Raw genomic sequence first — 20,508 nt, forward strand, 5'->3', positions numbered from 1 at the left:
GTGAGCTGAGATCCGGCCACTGCACTCCAGCCTGGGTGGCAGAGCGAGGCTCCGTCTCAAAAAAAAAAAAAAAAAAAAAATTGAAGGGGGATATTTTCTAACTCTCTTGGATGTGAGAGTTTATGGGCGTGAGAAAGGATTGTTAAATTAGTCTTGTTACTTAATACTAAACAGGTGAAAACAAAATGAAGTGAAATGGCTGAAAAATGCTCTTCTTTCCATTCTTTCACCCATTCTCTCTAGCCCTAAAGTAGGTAGAATTCTTCAGGAGGAATTTAATTCCTTTAATTTTTACTAGTCAGTGATTTTTAACATCCATAGAAAAAGCTAACCACTAATTGAAGGAAGTGATCCAGGTAGAAGGAATGAGTAGCAGGGCAACTGAAACCCAGAAGGAGTGAAAGTCAAGTCAAGAGCTTGTTACTGAATTGCCTTCCACTATTGGGGTTAGAGGGGAAGCAATTGGCCATATGTTCTCCTCCCTTTTTGGTAGAGGATAATCCTTGCGCACTAATGTTCCCACACTTCTAGGATACAAATGTGTAAGTAAAAAGTGAATTTCAGTGGCCATCCCATACCTCCACATTAAAGAAATCTATAAGACAGGCCAGAAGTGTGTGTAGCCAGCCAAACCAAGGTATCATCAGATTACACCTGTGCAAATGTGGTAGAGGCTTGGGAAGAACTAATTACTGCAGCAATGCTGGAGAAAGAAGAGGGGACAAGGTCTTTGAAGTGTTTGCAAACCAAAACCACAGGAATGGTCCATTTTGGCCAGGTGCGGTGGCTCAAGCCTGTAATCCCAGCATTTTGGGAGGTCGAGATGGGCGGATCACGAGGTCAGGAGGTCGAGACCATCCTAGCTAACCCGGTGAAACCCCGTCCCTACTAAAAAATACAAAAAACTAGCCAGGCGTGGTGGCGGGTGCCTGTAGTCCCAGCTACTCGGGAGGCTGAGGCCGGAGAATGGCGTAAACCTGGGAGGCGGAGCTTGCGGTGAGCTGAGATCCGGCCACTGCACTCCAGCCTGGGCAACAGAGCAAGACTCCGTCTTAAAAAATAAATAAATAAATAAATTAAAAAGGTCCATTTTGCTTCGTTGCTCTTTTCATTGTGGAGTAAAGAAACCCAATAAACTCATCTAGGTGTAATAGTCTTGACGGTTCATATCTTTAAGAGGCAGGTGAACTTTTAAAAAACTGTGAAGAACTGTGTTTCTTAGGGTGGCATGTTGTGTATTATTGGAGTACACATTTCTATCAGAGAAGTCTGCCCATTGCTGCCTAGAACTAATCATGGATGGCAACCATCTACTATACCCACACATAAATTTCTCCTGTCCCTTTCTTAGAATGGCATTAGACTCAGGGTAGAGTAGAACAAATGTGGTTTTGTGGAGGGGTCAGAAGAACTTTCATAAGGGTAATTTTTAAACAAGAATTGCATTTATATTTTTTATTTAGTCATACTATCTTTCAACTAATTTTGATTAAATTTACATTTCCCTAGAAAAGCGTATACCATCTGTCTTAATTGCCTGTTTGATGGCTCTTATCCATGCTGCAGTTTCCTATTTTTTTATTTAATCCTATAAATTTTCCTCTGAGTGCTCCCTTGGCTAGATGCCATATGGCTTCCTTATGCTTATTGATTTGTAAATATTCTGTATTATAGTGGTGATTTCTACCTTAAGGCAATAAATACTAAGTAAAGTATTTTAATATTTCTAAATGATTATATTTTAAGATTAATCTATTGTTGCACATTTTTAATATTAAATAAAGCAGTTTTTTAAGGAATATGACCTTAAGAACAGGTCCTATAAAGAAGATCTATAAAATGTCTCTTTTCGGGAATTTATTAGCATGCTAATTAATGGGCACTGGAAAAAGACAAAGGTCTCGTATCTTTTTATAAGGCATATGCTTAAATATATTTAGTATATTTAAGTAAATCATATTCTTCAACCCAGAGCACAGCTACCATTACTTATATTTTACTCTTTTGTCAAATACCGCAAGATATTTTTAAATCCTTAACTTTTTGTTTTTTAATTCCTCCTTAACAGTTTTAGTTTATACACTTTAATAAAATTTTATTAAATAGAAGACTTATTGTCATTAAATTTTGTGTGTAAATTATATAGTTTAATAATATAAGAAGAATGCTTTTATCTTAATTTGCACTTTTTGTTTTTATTCATTGTCCAATATGATTGTATTCAAGGCCTTCTTATAATTTGAATGTATTAGATATGCTTTTGTAATTGCTTTAATGCTTAATCTTTTTGTGTTTCTTTAAGTGTGTCATTGAATTTTGTTTTACTGAGTAATCTCTCCTATTTACATCTCTTATTATAATACAAATATATTATTCTGTTCACTTGCTAAATAATTTCTATTTGTTTTTAATAATGCTTTATTGATGTTTTATTTTCTAATTTCTGCCATATGGACTCCGAAAGAGTCAAACAAATATAGAAACAGTTGTTTTTCTATTTTCTATTGTTTCATATCACATTCATCCTATTTTAAATCATATTCTTTAAACATTATTTAACTTCTATGTTGAGTGAGATGCATTTATCAGAAAGATAATCTATTTATGCTATACAGATAAACATCAGAATTGGCCAGAAGCAATTGAAAGATTATGAAATGAAGAATTGTGTCTATTCATTTCATCTTGAGCAGAAAAGAAAAATAAAATAAGAACAGAGAAAAGTAAAACCCAGGGAATAACCTGAATTCTCTTAACCACACAAGGAAGGTGTATTCATTTTCTACTGTTGCTGTAAAAATAGCCATAAATGTATTGGCTTAATACAGCACAAATTTATAATCTCACAGTTTCTGTAGATGAGAAGTCCTGTGAATAAAATTGACAAGAAAATAGATTAACAAGAGAAAAGCAAGCAGAATTCATTTATTAACACATGCTCCCAGAATACACCTGGGAGAAACTTAGAGGTGGGCAACTCAAAGGAGTGGTTAGAACTGGGGCTTACATAAACAATTTTAACAAAGAACAATATATTTGTAGAGAAGTGACAAAACAAAAGGCTTCAGGCTTCCAAGGTGGCAAACTGTCAGAAGGTAAATAGAAGGAGGAAACAAATAGAGCGAGGCTTGTCTGTAAAGGTCATCTTGGTGCCAACTTTCCTCTTTCTTCATGGACACAAAACTTCCTGGGGAGAGAGTTCACAACAGTCCTCATTTCTCAAAAGCTTCTGTTTTGGTCAGATAAAGGAAGCCTTCTTTCTGCATCTGTTAAATCTTAAAGCCTTCAACTCAAAATCATCCTTATGCCAAAGTGGCATATTTCGGAGTGCCACGTTCTGGGGAAGAATCTGCTTCCTTACTATATTAGGCTGTTGACAGAATTGAGTTCCGGTAATTGTACAGCTGAGGTCCTGTTTCCTTGCTAATTGTCAGCTGAGAGCTGTTCTCAGCATCTGGATTTCACCCCCTTTCCTTGGCTCATAGCCTTCTTCCTCTGTCTTCAAATCAGTGATGATTTGTTCTCACACTGCACTTCTCTGTAACTGACTGCAGCGGCAAGTTACCCCTCTTTTAAAGGCTCATGTGACTAGATTAGGCTCAAATGGATACTCCAAGATAATCTCTCCATCTCAAGGTCTACACCTGAATCACATCTGGACAGTACCTTTTCCATCTAATATAAATGTATGGATTCCCGAGATTAGAGTGTAGACATTTTCAGAGCCCTTATTCAGTATACCATAAAAGGGCAGGCCAGAACATATTAGAAACCAGACCAGGCAGCATTAAAAGTTCTGGTCAAAACCTTATTGTATTGATTTGACGAAAGAACCTTATTGTATTAAAATAAATTTTCATAAGAAAAACCAGATGCAGACCGGGCGCAGTGACTCATGCCTGTAATACCAGCACTTTCGGAGGCTGAGGCAGGTGGATCACCTGAGGTCAGGAGTTTGAGACCAGCTTGGTCAACATGGTGAAACCCCATCTCTACTAAAAATACAAAAATTAAATGGGCATAGTGGCAGCCTGTAATCCCAGCTACTCAGGAGGCTGAGGCAGGAGAATCACTTGAACCTGGGAGGCGGAAGTTGCAGTGAGCCGAGATCGCGCCATTACACTCCAGCCTGGACTTCATCTAAAAAAGGAAAAGAAAAGAAAAGAAAAGAAAAGAAACCCAGCTGCAAATGAAGTAAACAATAATTAAGGGAGGAGCCGTATGTAGCTTGAAGTGCCACATTAGGAGAGTCTAGAAGACGTTTGGAAATGATTTTTAATGGAGATTAAGATAAGTGTCAATGAAGGAGAAGAATGTGACACTCGTAAAATAAAGCACAAGAAAGACTTTCTGGGTATCACAGACTTATTGCTACTCCTGCTGACTTAGATTGATGTAGATGCTAAGTAATAAATCATGGAGTTGTAGTTTTGCATCCAAGTTGTCTCATCTAGTTACTATGGCACTGCTGCTTAATGGAACCCCTATTTATTTTATTTTATTTTATTTATTTTTATTTTTTATTATACTTTAAGCTCTAGTGTACATGTGCACAATGTGCAGGTTTGTTACATATGTATACATGTACCATGTTGGTTTGCTACACCCATCAACTTGTCATTTACATTAGGTATTTATCCCAATGCTATCCCTCCCCCAGCCTCCCAGCCCATGATAGGCCCCAGTGTGTGATGTTCCCCGCACTTTGTCCATGTCTTCTCGTTGTTCAACTCCCAGCAATGAGCAAGAACATGTGGTGTTTGGTTTTCTGTCCTTGTGATAGTTTGCTCAGAATGATGGTTTCCAGCTTCATCCGTGTCCCTGCAAAGGATGTGAACTCATTCTTTTTTATGGCTGCATAGTATTCCATGGTGTATAGGTGCCACATTTTCTTAATCCACTCTATCACCGATGGACATTTGGGTTGGTTACAAGTCTTTGCTATTGTGAATAGTGTCAGAATAAACATACGTATGCATGTGTCTTTATAGTAGCATGATTTATAATCCTTTGGGTATATACGCAGTAATGGGATCGCCAGGTCAAATGGTATTTCTACTTCTACATCCTTGAGGAATTGCCAGACTGTCTTCCACAATGGTTGAACTAATTTACACTCCCACCAACAGTGTAAAAGCAAGGAACCCCTATTATATTTGGAAATGTTCTTTGACCAAAGGCAGACGTTCAGTCTTCTGGTACTCTGTGTAACAGTTCAGAGCAATGTAATCATTCTAGACCTTGAATTCTACTCCCTGCCCTTGTCAGCCCAGCTCTTGGATTCTACTCCCTTCTATTAACATCATCCTGGAGGGCAGGGCCAATTCAGGGAAGTATCCAGGAAAACAACACTTTATTTCCTCATGTCTGGAGTCAAGGTTGAAGCATTACATCAAGAGTTCCATAGAACCATTCATTTCCTTCCTCATAGAAACAATGAGTTAACAGTGTTTTTTTTTTCTCATTCTGTCTGCCCAGGTTATCAATATTTTCTGTTGCACCTAAATTTTTGCCATCGTTTATTCTTAGTATGTTTTATTTTGTTTTCCTGCTTTTTTGGAATAAGATTGGAATTTATATTCAATTTTGTTAACAGACTTATAGTTACTTGCATCCACCTCTATATCTAATTGTATTGCCAAACCCTTTATAAAACTGTTTTCCTATTCTTCAACTCTTACTTGTACAGACATGGTATTCTATCTATCTATCTATCTGTCTATCTATCTATCTATCTATCTATATCAATATGTGCCCAAAGAACAATGGAAAAATTTTTGGAAATATTTATTTTCTGAAAATCATTTTACTGTGCTAATATTTAATCAGGCTCTATATGAGAGTGTTTTTTTTTTTTTCTTTTTCATTACATTTTGGATTCATCCTTTTCTCTATATGCAAATTATTTTCTTCCACTTCAGACTGAAATACTCAGGCTTTCATTTCTCTCTTTGTCTTCAAACTTATTTCCTCCCCACTCTCTATCCATTTCCATCAGTCTTCATGCTGGTACCTATCTACCTTTCTACAACATTTCAGCTTACTGGTTTCTTACCTGTGGCTTTATTAAAGCTTTCTGATCCATATTATTTCTACTTGGATTATCTTTTCGATTTCTTTATTCTACTCTAATTCCTATATCTCTTTCAACACCAAATTCAGGTTACATCACCTTTACCTGATGGCACCTGCCAACCAAGGTTCTCTTTGTCTCAATTCATATGATATCTATCATCCGCTGCATGGACATTGGCTTGAATGGTATGCATTTCTTGCTCTTCTCCTGTTGTTCCTATGAATCGAATTTTCCCTATTGTATTAGTCTGGTACCACACTTCTAATAAAGGCATACCCAAGACTGGGTAATTTATAAAGGAAAGAGGTTTAATTGGCTCACAGTTCAGCATGGCTGGGGAGGACTCAGGAAACTTACAATCATGGCAGAAGGGGAAGCAAACACATCCTGCTTCACATGGTGGCAGGAAGGAGAAGTGCCAAGCAAAACAGGGGAAAGCCCCGTATAAAACCATCAGATCTCGTGAGAACTCACTATCATGAGAACAGCACGAAGGTAACCACCCCCACGATTCAGTGACCTCCCACCACGTCCCTCCCACGACATGCGGGGATTATGGGAACTGAAATTCAAGATGAGATTTGGATGGGGACACAGCCAGTCCATGTCACCTATCATATTTTAAATTTCCTTAGGACAATGATTCTTCTTCTTTTATGGCCTCAGCACCTGGTATGGTACTACATTCTCAGTAAGAGTCTGAAAGTGATATGCTGTCTACTGAATAACAAATAAGTTCATACTACATAATGCAGTTTAATATTTTAGTATAACTTAAAATTTAAACAAAAATTTAAAATATGTGCATGATTTTAAAATAAAACTGTAGCAAAATAGAATAAAAAATAAAAACTAAGTCTCTTTAACCACTCTTTTCCCAAAGTAAACTTTTCGTGGTTTCTCATGTATAATTAAAAGAAATATTATTTATTTATTTATTTATTTATATCATACTAACTAGAATATCATTTAGCTGTATGTCAATAAAATATATAGAAATCACTTCATATACACTGCTCTATATCTTTTTCTTATTTATAATTCTTTCTCACTTAGTTTGACAATCTTTCCTTGTCAACATTTTCAGATATTTTTCACTGATTTTTTTAATGGCTATATAGTCTTTTATCATATAAATATGCCAGGCATCATCTTCTACTTACAGATATCGAAACAATTTCCAGTCCTTTGTTGTTACAAACAAATTGCAAAAGGCTAAATAGGAAGTATACATTTCAAGCAAAAATCAATCTCTACAGAGCCTATCGCTCTGGAACAAATCCATCCCCATTCCTATGTTAGATCTGTAAGCTCTTATCTTCAATTTATATTACTTACGAGGAAAAGAGTATGAGAAAGAGGATTTTTTGTTAAGTTAGAAAGCTTCCTAACTTAACAAAATGTTTTAACAATAAGTGATTCTAGTTTGATTAAATGTTCAGTTCATGAAAGGAAATGTATGATGTTAAACTCAGTAGCAAAAATTAATAAAGTAAATATTTGCACATCTGACTTCTGCCACTGAAATTATCATACTTGCAATGCTACCTTGCTTGCGATTGTGGAAGTGAGAGAGGGTGCCATGTGGCTATCTGGAGGAAGGATGTACTGAGCAAAGGCACAAAACAAATACAAAGGCTTCAAGGCAGAAGCTAGTCAGGAGAGTCAGAGAAACCAAAGCAAAATCAGTGTGGATTAAGCTGGGTAAGGAAGTGAGAGAATTATACGAAATAAAGTGAGATATGCTGTGTGGCACCTCGTAAGCCATTTAAAGTACTTTGCCTTTTTCTGAGTAAAATGGGAGGATATTGGAGGAGTTTAAGTTGACAAGTTACTTAATCTCACTTACATTTTAATAGAGTCACCGGCTGTTTTGAGAATACATTGAAAGGGGGCAATAGAGCAGAGTGACTTGTTAAGAGGCTATGTTAAGAGGCTTGTTAGAATGATTGCAGCAATGGACTGTGAAACCTAAGCTGCTGCATAAGGGGGAAAATGAGGGCATTAATGTAGGGGTAGACAATGAAAAATATGATAGAATCAAAAGAATGAAGACCTCACTGGGGTGAAAGGTCTGGTAGAGTAAGGATGTTAGAGGGCGTGGCTGAGAAAAATAGGAACTATTGGTCTGAGGGTGGGAAGCTTGAAACGGACATGATAAAAGATATGCAGTTACTGATGATGACAACCTGTAGATGTCATTTATAATGACAGGAAAAGAGACCTGAGGTACAGTAGAGCGTAAGGTCATTGAGACTGAGAGGCCAAGGCAATAAGAGGTTCATCTACATGCACATCGATATCCCCCTAAATTATGACCACACTGACATTACAGAATATGCTAGTGAACCAGGAGCTCAATTCTTTCGGAAGTGATGGAGAGGAACTCGGTCAGTGTAAAGGACTACAACAAGGAGGGTTACAGTCCTCCTTATTCAACTGTAGAACATTTATTTCTTGAGAAATTTTTCTTTTATCTCATACAGAATAACTATGAAAAAGTGTCATAATTAGCACAGTTTAGGGCCATGGTTAAAGAGCTGGCTCCTGGAGCCAGACAGGCTGGACTCAGATGTCATTTGCTGTTTACCAGCTGGATGACCTAAGGCAAAATGTTTTATCTCATCTCTAAATTAGAGATCATGAAAGGGCCTCCCTTGCAAGGTTGCTGTGAGTCTTATTTGAAATGATGTATGTAAAGCACATAGACCAGTGCCTGGCACAGACTAAGTACCATGTAAGTGTTTGCCATTAATAATGTCACATTCTTCACTTGAGTATCACAGGGCATGTCAAGGAAATACCACATGCATCATAAGTTGGTTGGAGAGAAAATTAGTAGACAGCAATTTGTCAATGCCTTTACAAAGCAATTTTATCTCTAGGTATTTATCCCTACACCTTTATAAAATGGCATGTGTACAAAACTACTACTATTACATAATTACAATAGTAATAAGTTTAGGGAAATGTACATCCGTAGACTGTATTCTTATGCAGCTCTTAAAAAAATGCCGGCCGGGCGCGGTGGCTCAAGCCTGTAATCCCAGCACTTTGGGAGGCCGAGATGGGTGGATCACGAGGTCAGGAGATCGAGACCATCCTGGCGAACACAGTGAAACCCCGTCTCTACTAAAACTACAAAAAACTAGACGGGCGAGGTGGCGGGCGCCTGTAGTCCCAGTTACTCGGGAGGCTGAGGCAGGAAAATGGCGTAAACCCGGGAGGCGGAGCTGCAGTGAGCTGAGATCCGGCCACTGCACTCCAGCCTGGGCGACAGAGCGAGACTCCGTCTCAAAATCAATCAATCAATCAATAAATAAATAAAAAATAAAATAAAATAAATGCCAACAACAAAGGTACTAGCTTCGCGGGACATTCTCCAGGATATACTATTAGGTGAAAAAAAATCAAGTGCAGGACAATGTATATACTTTTCTGGCATTTGATACATACATACATATTTCTCTAAGTGGATGTGTATAAGTGAATGTAGTATTTTTGAAAAGTTACACGGGAAGTCTCTAGTGGCCTCTCATGAGGAAACCTGGGTTACTAGGAGACAAGGGTAAGAGAAGCCTTATTTCTAAGTTTATATTTTGTACTGCATAGATGTATATATGTTCAAAAAATAGTGTTTTGTTTTTTTTTTTTTGGTGTGTCTGTGTGTGTGTGTTTCGGTGTTTGTTTTGTTTTGTTTTGTTTTGTTTGAGACGGAGTCTTGCACTGTCATCCGGGCAATGCAGTGGCACGATCTCAGCTCATTGAAACCTCCACCTCCTGGGTTCAAGTGATTCTCCTGCCTCAGCCTCCCAAGTAGCTGGGATTACAGGTACCCGCCACCACACCCAGCTAATATTTGATATTTTTAGTAAAGATGGGGTTTCCCCCATGTTGGCCAGGCTGGTCTTGAACTCCTGACCCTATGATTTGCCTGCCTCAGCCTCCCAAAGTGCTGGAATTAACAGGTGTGAGCCACCGTGCCTGGCCAAAATAGTGTTTTAAAAGTAAATCTAGACATTATAACTTTAATTTTATATTAAGGGCAAATTATTTCAGCAAGTATTTCTTGACTCCCTTGCTGTATACCAGGTCCATGGTGGGTACTCCCAGAGAGTCCAGGGAAGAAGAACACGAGTCCTTCTTCTTAGGCACCTGCTGGGGAGAGAAGATGCACCCACAAGAATAACTAGAGAATAATACCAGAAGTGTGTCATTGAACATAGTCAAAGGTTCTAAAGTGGTAAGAGGCTGGCAACTCTGTTTCTACTTGGGACTTTCAGAATGGAAACTAGATCTGGTTATATATTTAATTTATTCGGGATCTTTCATGAAAAAGATCAGTATTTTAAATATATTTGTTTAGTTTAAAACAACAAAACCAAAAATAACTCTCAAAATTATCCTTCATATTTCAGCAGTACAAAAATAATACACCAACCCGTCTTTATTCCAGCTGCTTTCTAGTACCACTGGAACTAAAATGTTCTATTTATTTAAACCTAAATTTAGCATGAGGTGACTGGGCAGCTCAGGACACTGCAATAAAATGTAATTGGCATTTTGATCCATGGCTGTTGATGAGAATGTAGGACGTTACTATTTCCAAAAAATCTAAGGCCATGACACACATGGAAAAAAACAAAACAAGAAAGAAGAACTAATTGAGATTCTGAAAGGAAACTTTGAGAATTACCTACAAATAGATACTGACCTTTTTTTTCCCCCTTATCCTTAATCCCCTTCTAACTGAATGTCACTGCGATGTGTTGGAAGAGCAGGCACGACTTCTGTGCTACAGACTATAGCTGGTGGGTGAATACAGCGCAGTTTCTAATCCTGTACCAAATATAAAATTAACTTAAAAATGACTTTCTGTTTCAGTTTGTTTGCTCATAAGGTACAAGGCACTGATAGATATTTGAGGAAAATGAAAGCAATAGGCTGAAAGTCATTCAACTGAGAAAAATAACTGCTTTGTAAGACAGGCATTTCTGAGAAACCTCTAACCTCAGCCCTCCAGCCTTAGCCCCACCTTCCCTCTGAAGTCATACATTAAGGGGAATGTGCTGTGTTGAGCAACGCTGCACCACACACGGGCTGCCTACCAAGGGAAGGCTGTTTCCATGCCAAAAGGATTCCAAAGAAATACATTGAGCTTGAGGTTAATCCTGGAGTCAGACTCTTGCCCACAGAGGGCCCTTGAGGTTTGGAAAGCCCACGAGACCCATCGGAGTAATTTGGTGACTGAGGCTTTGGGTTCACTCTAGGACGGGGCAAGAACCACTTTGGCTAAACAGTCTTGGGCCACCTAATGCCGTCTTCAAGTCAAAGCCAAAACCTACCTGGTTTCTCAGGAGCCTTTCTGAGAGTTCCCAATAACCCCTATACTGCCATGAGTGAGGCCGGTAATGTGCTGAGTGTGGAACCCTGAGGCAATGAGAGTGAGATCGGGGAGCAGTTTGAGAGGATATCACACCCCAGCAAGGAAGGTCAGGGCTAGATCTGCCATGTGCCCCAACATTTTCAGGATGGATTTAGCTTTCAGAATATTTGTGACAGCATCAGACTTCAGATTACCCCATCCCCACCCCACATCTACATGTGAGTCTGACCTAGCTGTTGAGCCTTTAGCCTAAATCTCTCGTTCTCATTCATAATCCCTGCTAAGGTCAAAAGGACCTGTATCTTAGTTTCTTCATAGTGTTTCTGGCAGTACCTTTTTGTTGGGCTGGCTCCAGCTTTATGTATCCCTTATGCAAGATAGTTTTGTCCTTTTTTTGCTCTGCTCAGACATCCTTCAAACAACGGACGTTGCAACACTAACCTGGATACATTTTAAATTTGGGAGGCCAAAGTGGATGAATCACCTGAGGTCAGGAGTTCGAGACCAACCTGGCCAACATGGTGAAATCCTGTCTCTATCAAAAATACAAAAATTAGCCAGGCATGGTGGTGCATGCCTGTAATCCCAGCTACTCAGGTGGCTGAGGCAGGAGAATAGCTTGAACCTGGGAGGCGGAGGTTGCAGTGAGCCAAGATCACACCACTGCATCCAGCCTGGGCAACAGAGCAAGACTCCGTCTCAAAAAATATATATACATAAAATAAACAAAATTTTTGTGTCAGATAGAGTTAGTGATTTAGGCAGTGGTTCTGCCTGAGACTTACTCTGTCCCAACCCTGCTACTCTGAGCTGCTCTCTACTAGATCCATTATCTAACTCAAAGCTTCCACAGAACCTGATTGCCTGAGAAGCCCTATTTACAATACGTTATTGAAATGTACCTTGACTAAGAGTGCCTGGGGGCTTGGTCCTATATAGGCCTCGTATGCACCATGACATATCAGACATACTGAAATCAGATGGCTTCTAAATGAAAAGAAAAAAACAGGAATATGTCATAGGTGCACCTTGACAAATGCTACTATAAGGTAAGCATTCACCTTCTCATTCAATGAGTGTAATTCTAAGGGAGACTAAAATTACAAGCACACTTTGGAGTTATTGCAGGTCCATTCCAGACCCCTGCAATAAAACAAATATCACAATAAAGTGAGTCACATGATTTTTTTGGTGTCCCAGTGCATATAAAAGTTGTGTTTATAATATACTGTAGTCTATTAAAAGTGTGCAATGGTATTATGTCCAAAAAATATATGCATACCTTAATTTAAAATACTTTATGCTAAAAAAAAATGCTGACTATCATCTGTACCTTCATGAATGATACTCTTTTTGCTGGTGGAGGATCTTGCCTTATTGTTGATGGCAGCTGACTTATCAGGGTGGTGATTGGTGAAGATTGGGGTGGCTGTAACAATTTCTTTCTTTCTTATTTGAAGAGACATGGTCTGTCTCTGTGGCCCAGGCTGGATTGTAGTGGCATGATTATAGCTCACTGCAGTGTCAAACTCCTGGGCTCAAGGAATCCTCCTGCCTCAGCATCCCAAGTAGCTACACTACAAACACCACCATGCCTAGCTAATTTTTTTTTTTTTTTTGGCAGCACCTGGGTCTCACTGTTTCATCCAGGCCAATCTTGAACTCCTGGCCTCAAGTGATTCTCCCCTGCCTTCGCCTCCCAAAGAGCTGAGATTACGGGCATGAGTCACCATACTCAGCCTCAATTTCTTAAAGTAAGGTCACAATGAAGTTTGCCACACTGATTTACTCTTCCTTTTTTGAATTCTTTCTCTGTAGCATGCAATGCGTTTGATAGTATTTTACCCACAGTAAAATTTCTTTCAATATTGAAGTCAATCCTTTTAAACCCTCTCACTGCTTTGTCAACTAAGTTTGTGGAATATTCTAAATCCTTTATTGCCATTTCAACAAGGCTCATAGCAGCTTCAATAGGAGTAGATTCCATCTCAAGAAACTACTTTATTTGCTATTCACTAAGAAGCAACTCCTCATCCATTCAAGTTTTATTGAGAGATTGCAACAATTCAATCACATTTTAAAGCTCCTCTTCTAATTCTAGTTTTCTTGTTATTTCTACCACATCTGCAGTGACTTCCTCTACTAAAGTTTGGATCCCTCAAAGTCATCCATAAGGGCTGGAATCAATTTCTTCCCAACTTCTGTTAATGTTGATATTTTGACCTCTTCCCATGAATCACAAATGTCCTTAGTAGCATCTACAATGGTGAATCCCTTCCAGATTTTTAATCGACTTTGCCCAGATCCAAAGAGAAATCACTATCTATGGCAGCTATAGCCCTACAAAATGTATTTCTTAAATAATAAGGCTTAAAAGGTGAAATAGTTTATTGATCCATGGGTTATAGAATGGATGTTGTGTTAGCAGGTATGAAAACATTAATGTCCTCGTACATCTCTATTGGAGCTCTTGGGTGACCAGATGCGCTGTCAATGAGCAGTAATATTTTGAAATGGTTATTTTTTTCTCAGCAGTAACTCTCAACAGTGGGCTTAATATAATCAGTAACCCATGCTGTAAACAGATATACTGTCATCCAAGCTTTGTTGTTCCATTTGTAGAGCAAAGGCAGAATAAGTTTAGCATAATTCTCAAGGGACATAGGATTTTTGGAAAGGTAAATGAGCACTGGCTTCCACTTGTAAGTCACCAGCTGCATGAGCACCTAAAAAAAAGATTCATCTTGTCCTTTGAAGTTTTAAAGCCAAGTGTTGACTTCACCTCTGTAGACATGAAAGTTCTAGATGGCATTTTCCTCCAATAGAAGTCTGTTTTATCTCCGTTGAAAATCTGTTGTTTAGTGTAGTTACCTTATCAATGATATAACTGTATCTTCTGGATCACTTGCTGCGTCTTCTCCATCAGCACTTGCTGCTTCACCTTGCACTGGTATGTTATGGAATAGCTTGTTTCTTTAAACTTCATGACCAAACTCTTTTAGCTGCCAACTCTTCTTCTTTGGTGTCCCCATCTCTCTCAGTCTTCATAGACTGAAGAGAGTTAGGACCTTGCTCTGGATTAGGCTTTGGCTTCAAGGAATGTTCTGGCTGGTTTTATCTATCCAGACCACTCAGACTTTCTCCATATCGGCAAGAAGTTTCTTTTGCTTTCTTGTTATTTGTGTGTTCACTGGAGTAGCACTTTTAATTTTCTTCAGGAACTTCTCCTTTGCATTCACAACTTGATTAACTGCTTGGCACAGAGGCCTAGCTTTCAGCCTGTTTTGGCTTTTGACATTCCTTCCTCACTAAGGTCAATCATTTTTAGCGCTTGGTTTAAAGTGACAGACGTGCAATGCGGCTTTTCACTTGAACACTTAGGGGCTATTGTAGTGCTATTAATTGGCCTAATTTCAATATATTGTATCTCAGGGAATAGGAATGACCAAGAAGAGGGAGAGAGACAAAGAAACATCTGGTTGTTGAAGCAGTCAGAACACACACATTTCTAGATTAAGTTCACATCTTATATGGGTGTGGTTAGTGGTTCCTCAAAATAACTACAATAGTAACATCAAAGATCACTGATCACAGATCACTATAACAGATATGATCATTTAAAAGTTTAAAATATTGCTAGAATTCCTGAAATGTGACAAAGAAATATGAAGTGAGCGCGTGCTGTTGGAAAAATGGCACCAATAGACTTCCTTGGCTCAGGGTTGCCACAAACCTTTGATTTGTAAAAAATGCAATTATCTGTGAGGTGCAGTAAAGCTAAGCACGGTAAAAGAAGGTATGCCTATACTATGCTTTTCTGTATTGGTGGAGAGGGTATTTCTTCTTTAAGAAAATGACAAAAGGAATTCTTGATCTCTTTAAGTGTTTAAATTCAGGTTCTAGAAGTTGACGGAGCATGACAAGTACTTCTCTTCTCCTAGAGCCACTCCACTGCTTCCAAAAGGTCATCAGAGAAGGAGCAAAGCTGCAACATGCAGAAGAAGTACTGCATTTTTAAAATACTGCCAGATTGTGTGATTGATAGTACATCCGACTGAGTACATTGAAACAGTAAATAAATAGGGCCCATGTACCCTAAATTAATATAGTTCCCAAGAGTGCTTGGTTTCAAGGACATAGTTCATGCTCTGCAGAATCGCCCTCCATAAAACAATAAAAAATAACGTAGCAGAAAGCAGGCTCTAAGTCAATGAGTTCTTCCTGAGAGTCCAAGCTTTGCTTTGTGCTGAGGGACGTATATGACAGGCTCCTTCCCTTTAGCGAGCCCACAATATAGTTGTGAAGGCACAATATAGTTGTGAAGACAAACTCATACCAAAGAGCAGCACAGCAAAGAGTACTAAAGAACAATTAAGAGCTACACTTTTTCTAAGCAAGGGAAGGCTGAGCTCACTCGAGTAGACTTTGCGATACTAAAGTGTCATATGTGGATCTTGGAGGCAGGAACGGAGACAGGTGAATACACAGAAACAGAACAACCCATCTGAGGTGGAGCAAACATGATGTGTTCATGGACTGTGAAGAAGCCAGATTGATTAGAATAGGCCATCTGTACTGTGTTAATAATTTCAAGAATACCACTTTCAGATTCTGCACAATAGAGGGAAAAAATATATAAACCTAACGAATTTATATCAATGTCAAAAGGATAGGATTAATTTTTCTTTGGTCTTCCAGAATATATCCACCACAGTTGCTTCAGAAATTATGCTATGGTTACAAGCCTGAGGGTGGGGTTTTAAAACAAAGAAACACATTCTATTTCTACCCATTATTTTATATTCTTCTTGTCTATATTTAACTGAAAGTTTTTCGGTGTTGGCCATGTTTACTTAAATCCTTTCCTTTCATTCCAACTATGGCAATTTTAGCCTGAGAATCCAATCTGATACCTTTTCTTGTACAGACCTGGTAAAGAGTCCAGCTGATGAAAATTCGGAATCAGGATTATATACGATTCTGGAAAAGAAATAAAAGAGAAAAAGAAGGGAAGTTCTATGTAATAAATTTCATGTCATTTAGAATAGACCACAGAAACAGCCAGTCTATAAAGCTCTGTCTGCCACTAATAAGCATACAATCTTGAGAGGGAAGCAATGATAAAACTTACCTATTTCTAATAAGCGATGCATTACAAATGTAAATGTATTTTGAATATAGATATTATCATATCACATGTTCATTTTTTAATAAACATAGGATTGTATTCACCTGCAAAATGTGTATGTCCAAACTTACTATTTTTTTTTATTAAAATGGATATTTTCCCCCTTTAAAAGTCTTATACCTATGAAAATATTAGGGAAATTTTGAAATTAATGAAAAAAGAATCTGTATGACTTTGGAGCAGCCCGTGGGGAGCTGAGGCCATCTGGCAGTGTAATTCACAACCTTCCTGGGACATGTTCCTCGCACTGTACACCGCCCGCTGAGTTTGTACTTCTCAATAAAGACTACGTGAGAAATTAGCAACATTCTGCTCAAAATGCAAGATCCTCGTCCCAAATACCACATTTCATAAAAGTAAATGTAAAACATGTCCTTTATCCTTTGACAAGCTATTCTTCACAGAACTTTAATTTGTGCTGCTTCTCAATTGCTTCCCTGCACGAGTACACCACAGTCTGAGTCCGGCGCTCATAGAGGATGAATGGCTGGCCAGCACGACATTCCCCAAGTGCCACCAGAGAGACAGACATGCGTTCTCCCTTCTCTCCCCAAAAAAGATAGACTAGATCTGCATCTAGATGTTTCCCAAAATTCAAAAAGAAAACCCTAAACAGCAAAATGCTTTAATTAGAAATCTCAAAAAATTATGAAAGCAAGCAAAGAGCTCCCCTGTCATACAGGCCTGTGAACCACATTTGGGAAGAAGTCAGTGGGAGCTTTCTATCTTTTCTCACACAGGCACTGTAAACCCTAAACTACGTAGTTACAAGAATGAGAGATGAGGAGTTGACATTCTGGAGAAAGTCACTGTCTGGGAAAGTGGAAAGAGCATGGGCTTGCACCCGACAGACCTGAGTCTAGCATTCATTACCTAGCTGTGCAAGTCACTTAACGTAGCTGAGCCTCAAAGTCCACTTCTGGAAAACAGGATAATAATTCCACATTTCCAGGTTGTTTTGACAATTGTAAATAATATATTTGAAGAAAATAATATTTGGACAGCCTTGAAAAAAATATAGCTATCATTGATGTTTTAGCTGCTGGTAATGGTTGTATCATTTCCACTTTTATTATTGACCCAACACAGAGAAAGTAGAAGCTACAGGGAAATGATGTGCTGCATTTTCCAGACCCCCCCTCCTACAAGCTTCAGAATCAGGAATATCCTGTCTTGCCGCAGTAACATCTTTTTTTGCAGTTAGTACCAGACTCTTTCCTGGCACAGAGCATATTCTTTTTATGGAAGTGAATGCAATATTACAAAGATGCTTTTAATCAGAAACAGGCCACCTAAGCAAGAAACATCTCTTCAATAGGAAATAAAATACTACTGCTCCATCATTTTGCCATGAGGCGGGCAACATGCTGGGAAATGCTTTTGCCCACTTTTCACTCCTTGTCTAATCAATTTTCATTCTTTTCATAGTCACATGTAATGAGGTTGGAAATGGCTAAATAAAGTGAAAGATGTTTTGAATTGCATTACTAAGTGATAGCTGCATTATTTCATAAATGAATAGTGCTACTCATATTCGTATAATTTTTGAATTGAAGTGTCATTTAGGGGAAAACGTCAGTGTCAGATTTTGCATTTAAACACCTGCATTAGCTGTCAGCTGTGTAAAATCCCATAAAGACAGACAACTCCACATTAAGCACACACAAATGAGGGTATTCAAGGCCCACTTTTGCAACTAGGCACGAAGCTGATCATGGAGCGCTTTGTGTGGTTACCTTCCTTCACAGCTCACTGAAAAAATTTTAAACCCTTTTCTGAAAACAGCCCCTTCTACATGATTCATACTAGGTAAACATCTTTGGAGCCTTTAAAATTTCTTTTCAATTCTAGCTCTAGATGAAATTATCATTTTTATTGTTTACTTTAAAATAACTTTTTCAATAAAATTTAATAAACTATAAAAGGCAGTGTGGCAGGTAACAAGTCTGATATTTATATTGCAAATGCTAAACCTGTATTTCTGTACTACCAAAACCTTTCAAATTAGTAGATACTTATTATTATTACTCTGCTATGTAATTGTAGAGGTGGTGGTATTTGTAGTGTGTGTGTGTGTGTCTGTGTCTGAGTGTATGTGTGTTGCTCCAGACTGCAGGAGATCTGAAAGGAAAAGAGGAGAAAGGGAAGAGAAGTGGTAGGGAGAAGACTTGTACCCACACAAGTTAGAAATATTAGTTTAGGCTGGGCGCGGTTGCTCACACCTGTAATCCCACCACTTTGGAAGGCTGAGGCAGATGGATCACGAAGTCAGGAGTTCAAGAACAGCCTGGCCAAGACGGTGAAACCCTATCTCTACTAAAAATACAAAAATTAGCCAGGCATGGTGGTGGGTGCTTATAATCCCAGCTACTCGGGAGGCTGAGGCAGAGAATTGCTTGAACTTGGGAGGCGGAGGTTGCAGTGAGCTGAGATGTGCCACTGCACTCCAGCCTGGGCAACAGAGCAAGATTTTGTCTCAAAAAAAAAAAAAAAAGAAAAGAAAAAAAGAAAAACTAAATATTAATTTAATGAAAGTTGTCAAATAAACTACAACTTAATGAAACAATTAGAGAATTATAAAATGGACTATATCTTTAATAACATATTTTACTTCTCATTCATTTATTTGACCCGTGTTTATTCAGCTCCTACTCTGAGTAGGCAGTTGAGTGTGGACACGTTAAGCCTGCACGATGCACAGTCTTTACCTCAAGGAACAAGTCTGGGAGTAGAGAAACTTACTTAGGGCCTATAGGTAAACAAATCAACAAATGCACTCTAGGGTGATAAATGAGGTAATTTTTTTTTTGATTCGGAATCTCACTCTGTTGCCCAGGCTGGAGTTTAGTGGCACCATCTCAGCTCACTGCAACCTCCAGCTCCCAGGTTCAAGTGATTCTCCTGCTTCACTTGATTACAAGTATGTGCCACCATGCCTGGCTAATATTTTGTTTTTGTTTTTGTTTGTAATTTTTTAGTAGAGATGCGGTTTCTACGTGTTGATCAGGCTGTTCTCAAACTCCTGACCTCCAGTGATCCACCTGCCTCGGCCTCCCAAGGTGCTGGGATTACAGGTGTGAGCCACTGCACCCGACCTATAAATGAGGTAAATATTTTGATAGAACTATATCCAAGGTATCATTGGCAGACAATAAAAGAAACTCCTAACTTAGCTGGTGGGGAGACAGGCTGTGTCAGAAAAAAAAAAAAAAAAGGTAGCATTGGTAGTGATTCTTAGAGAATGCGTAAGTGATATCCAAGAAGGGATAAGAAGAGCAAGGGTATTTTGAAAAGCAGAAACATCACAGGCTGAAGGAATTCCGCCAGGTGTAAGACCATGTGAAACCAGAAAATTCTAAATGTATCTGGATTGTGGAAATATGACAAGAGATAATTATAACAATAGACAGAGAAAGGACCTACTGAAACATACAACAACATAAAAAGGGTATTTAAGATGTAGGAACAAATCTAAGTTAAGCAAAATAATTGGTTGAGTAGTGCAGCTAGAATATTAGCCTAAGAAGAGGTTAAATGGTGAGAGGAAATCATGGTTAGCACATAAAAAATAAGTCAAAAACCCAAATACAGACATAGGTTAACGAGCAAAAGTAGCCAGGTGTAGAGGACCTGGAAATGGTGGAATGATGGTGAGCAAGAGCGCATGCCCCACATTTAAGTGGGTAGCACTACTGGGTTCAAGCCTATGGTTGCTTGAATGCAATGCAAAGATTACCTAATCTCTTGATTTATAAAAAAAACAAAACAAAAAACGAAAGCAAGGTGGTTGGTCATGGTGGTTCATGCCTATAATCCCAGCACTTTGGGAGGCCGAGGCGGGGCAGATTGCTTGAATTC

Source organism: Mandrillus leucophaeus, unplaced genomic scaffold (assembly GCF_000951045.1).
Source record: "Mandrillus leucophaeus isolate KB7577 unplaced genomic scaffold, Mleu.le_1.0 Scaffold515, whole genome shotgun sequence".
Lineage (NCBI taxonomy): Eukaryota > Metazoa > Chordata > Mammalia > Primates > Cercopithecidae > Mandrillus > Mandrillus leucophaeus.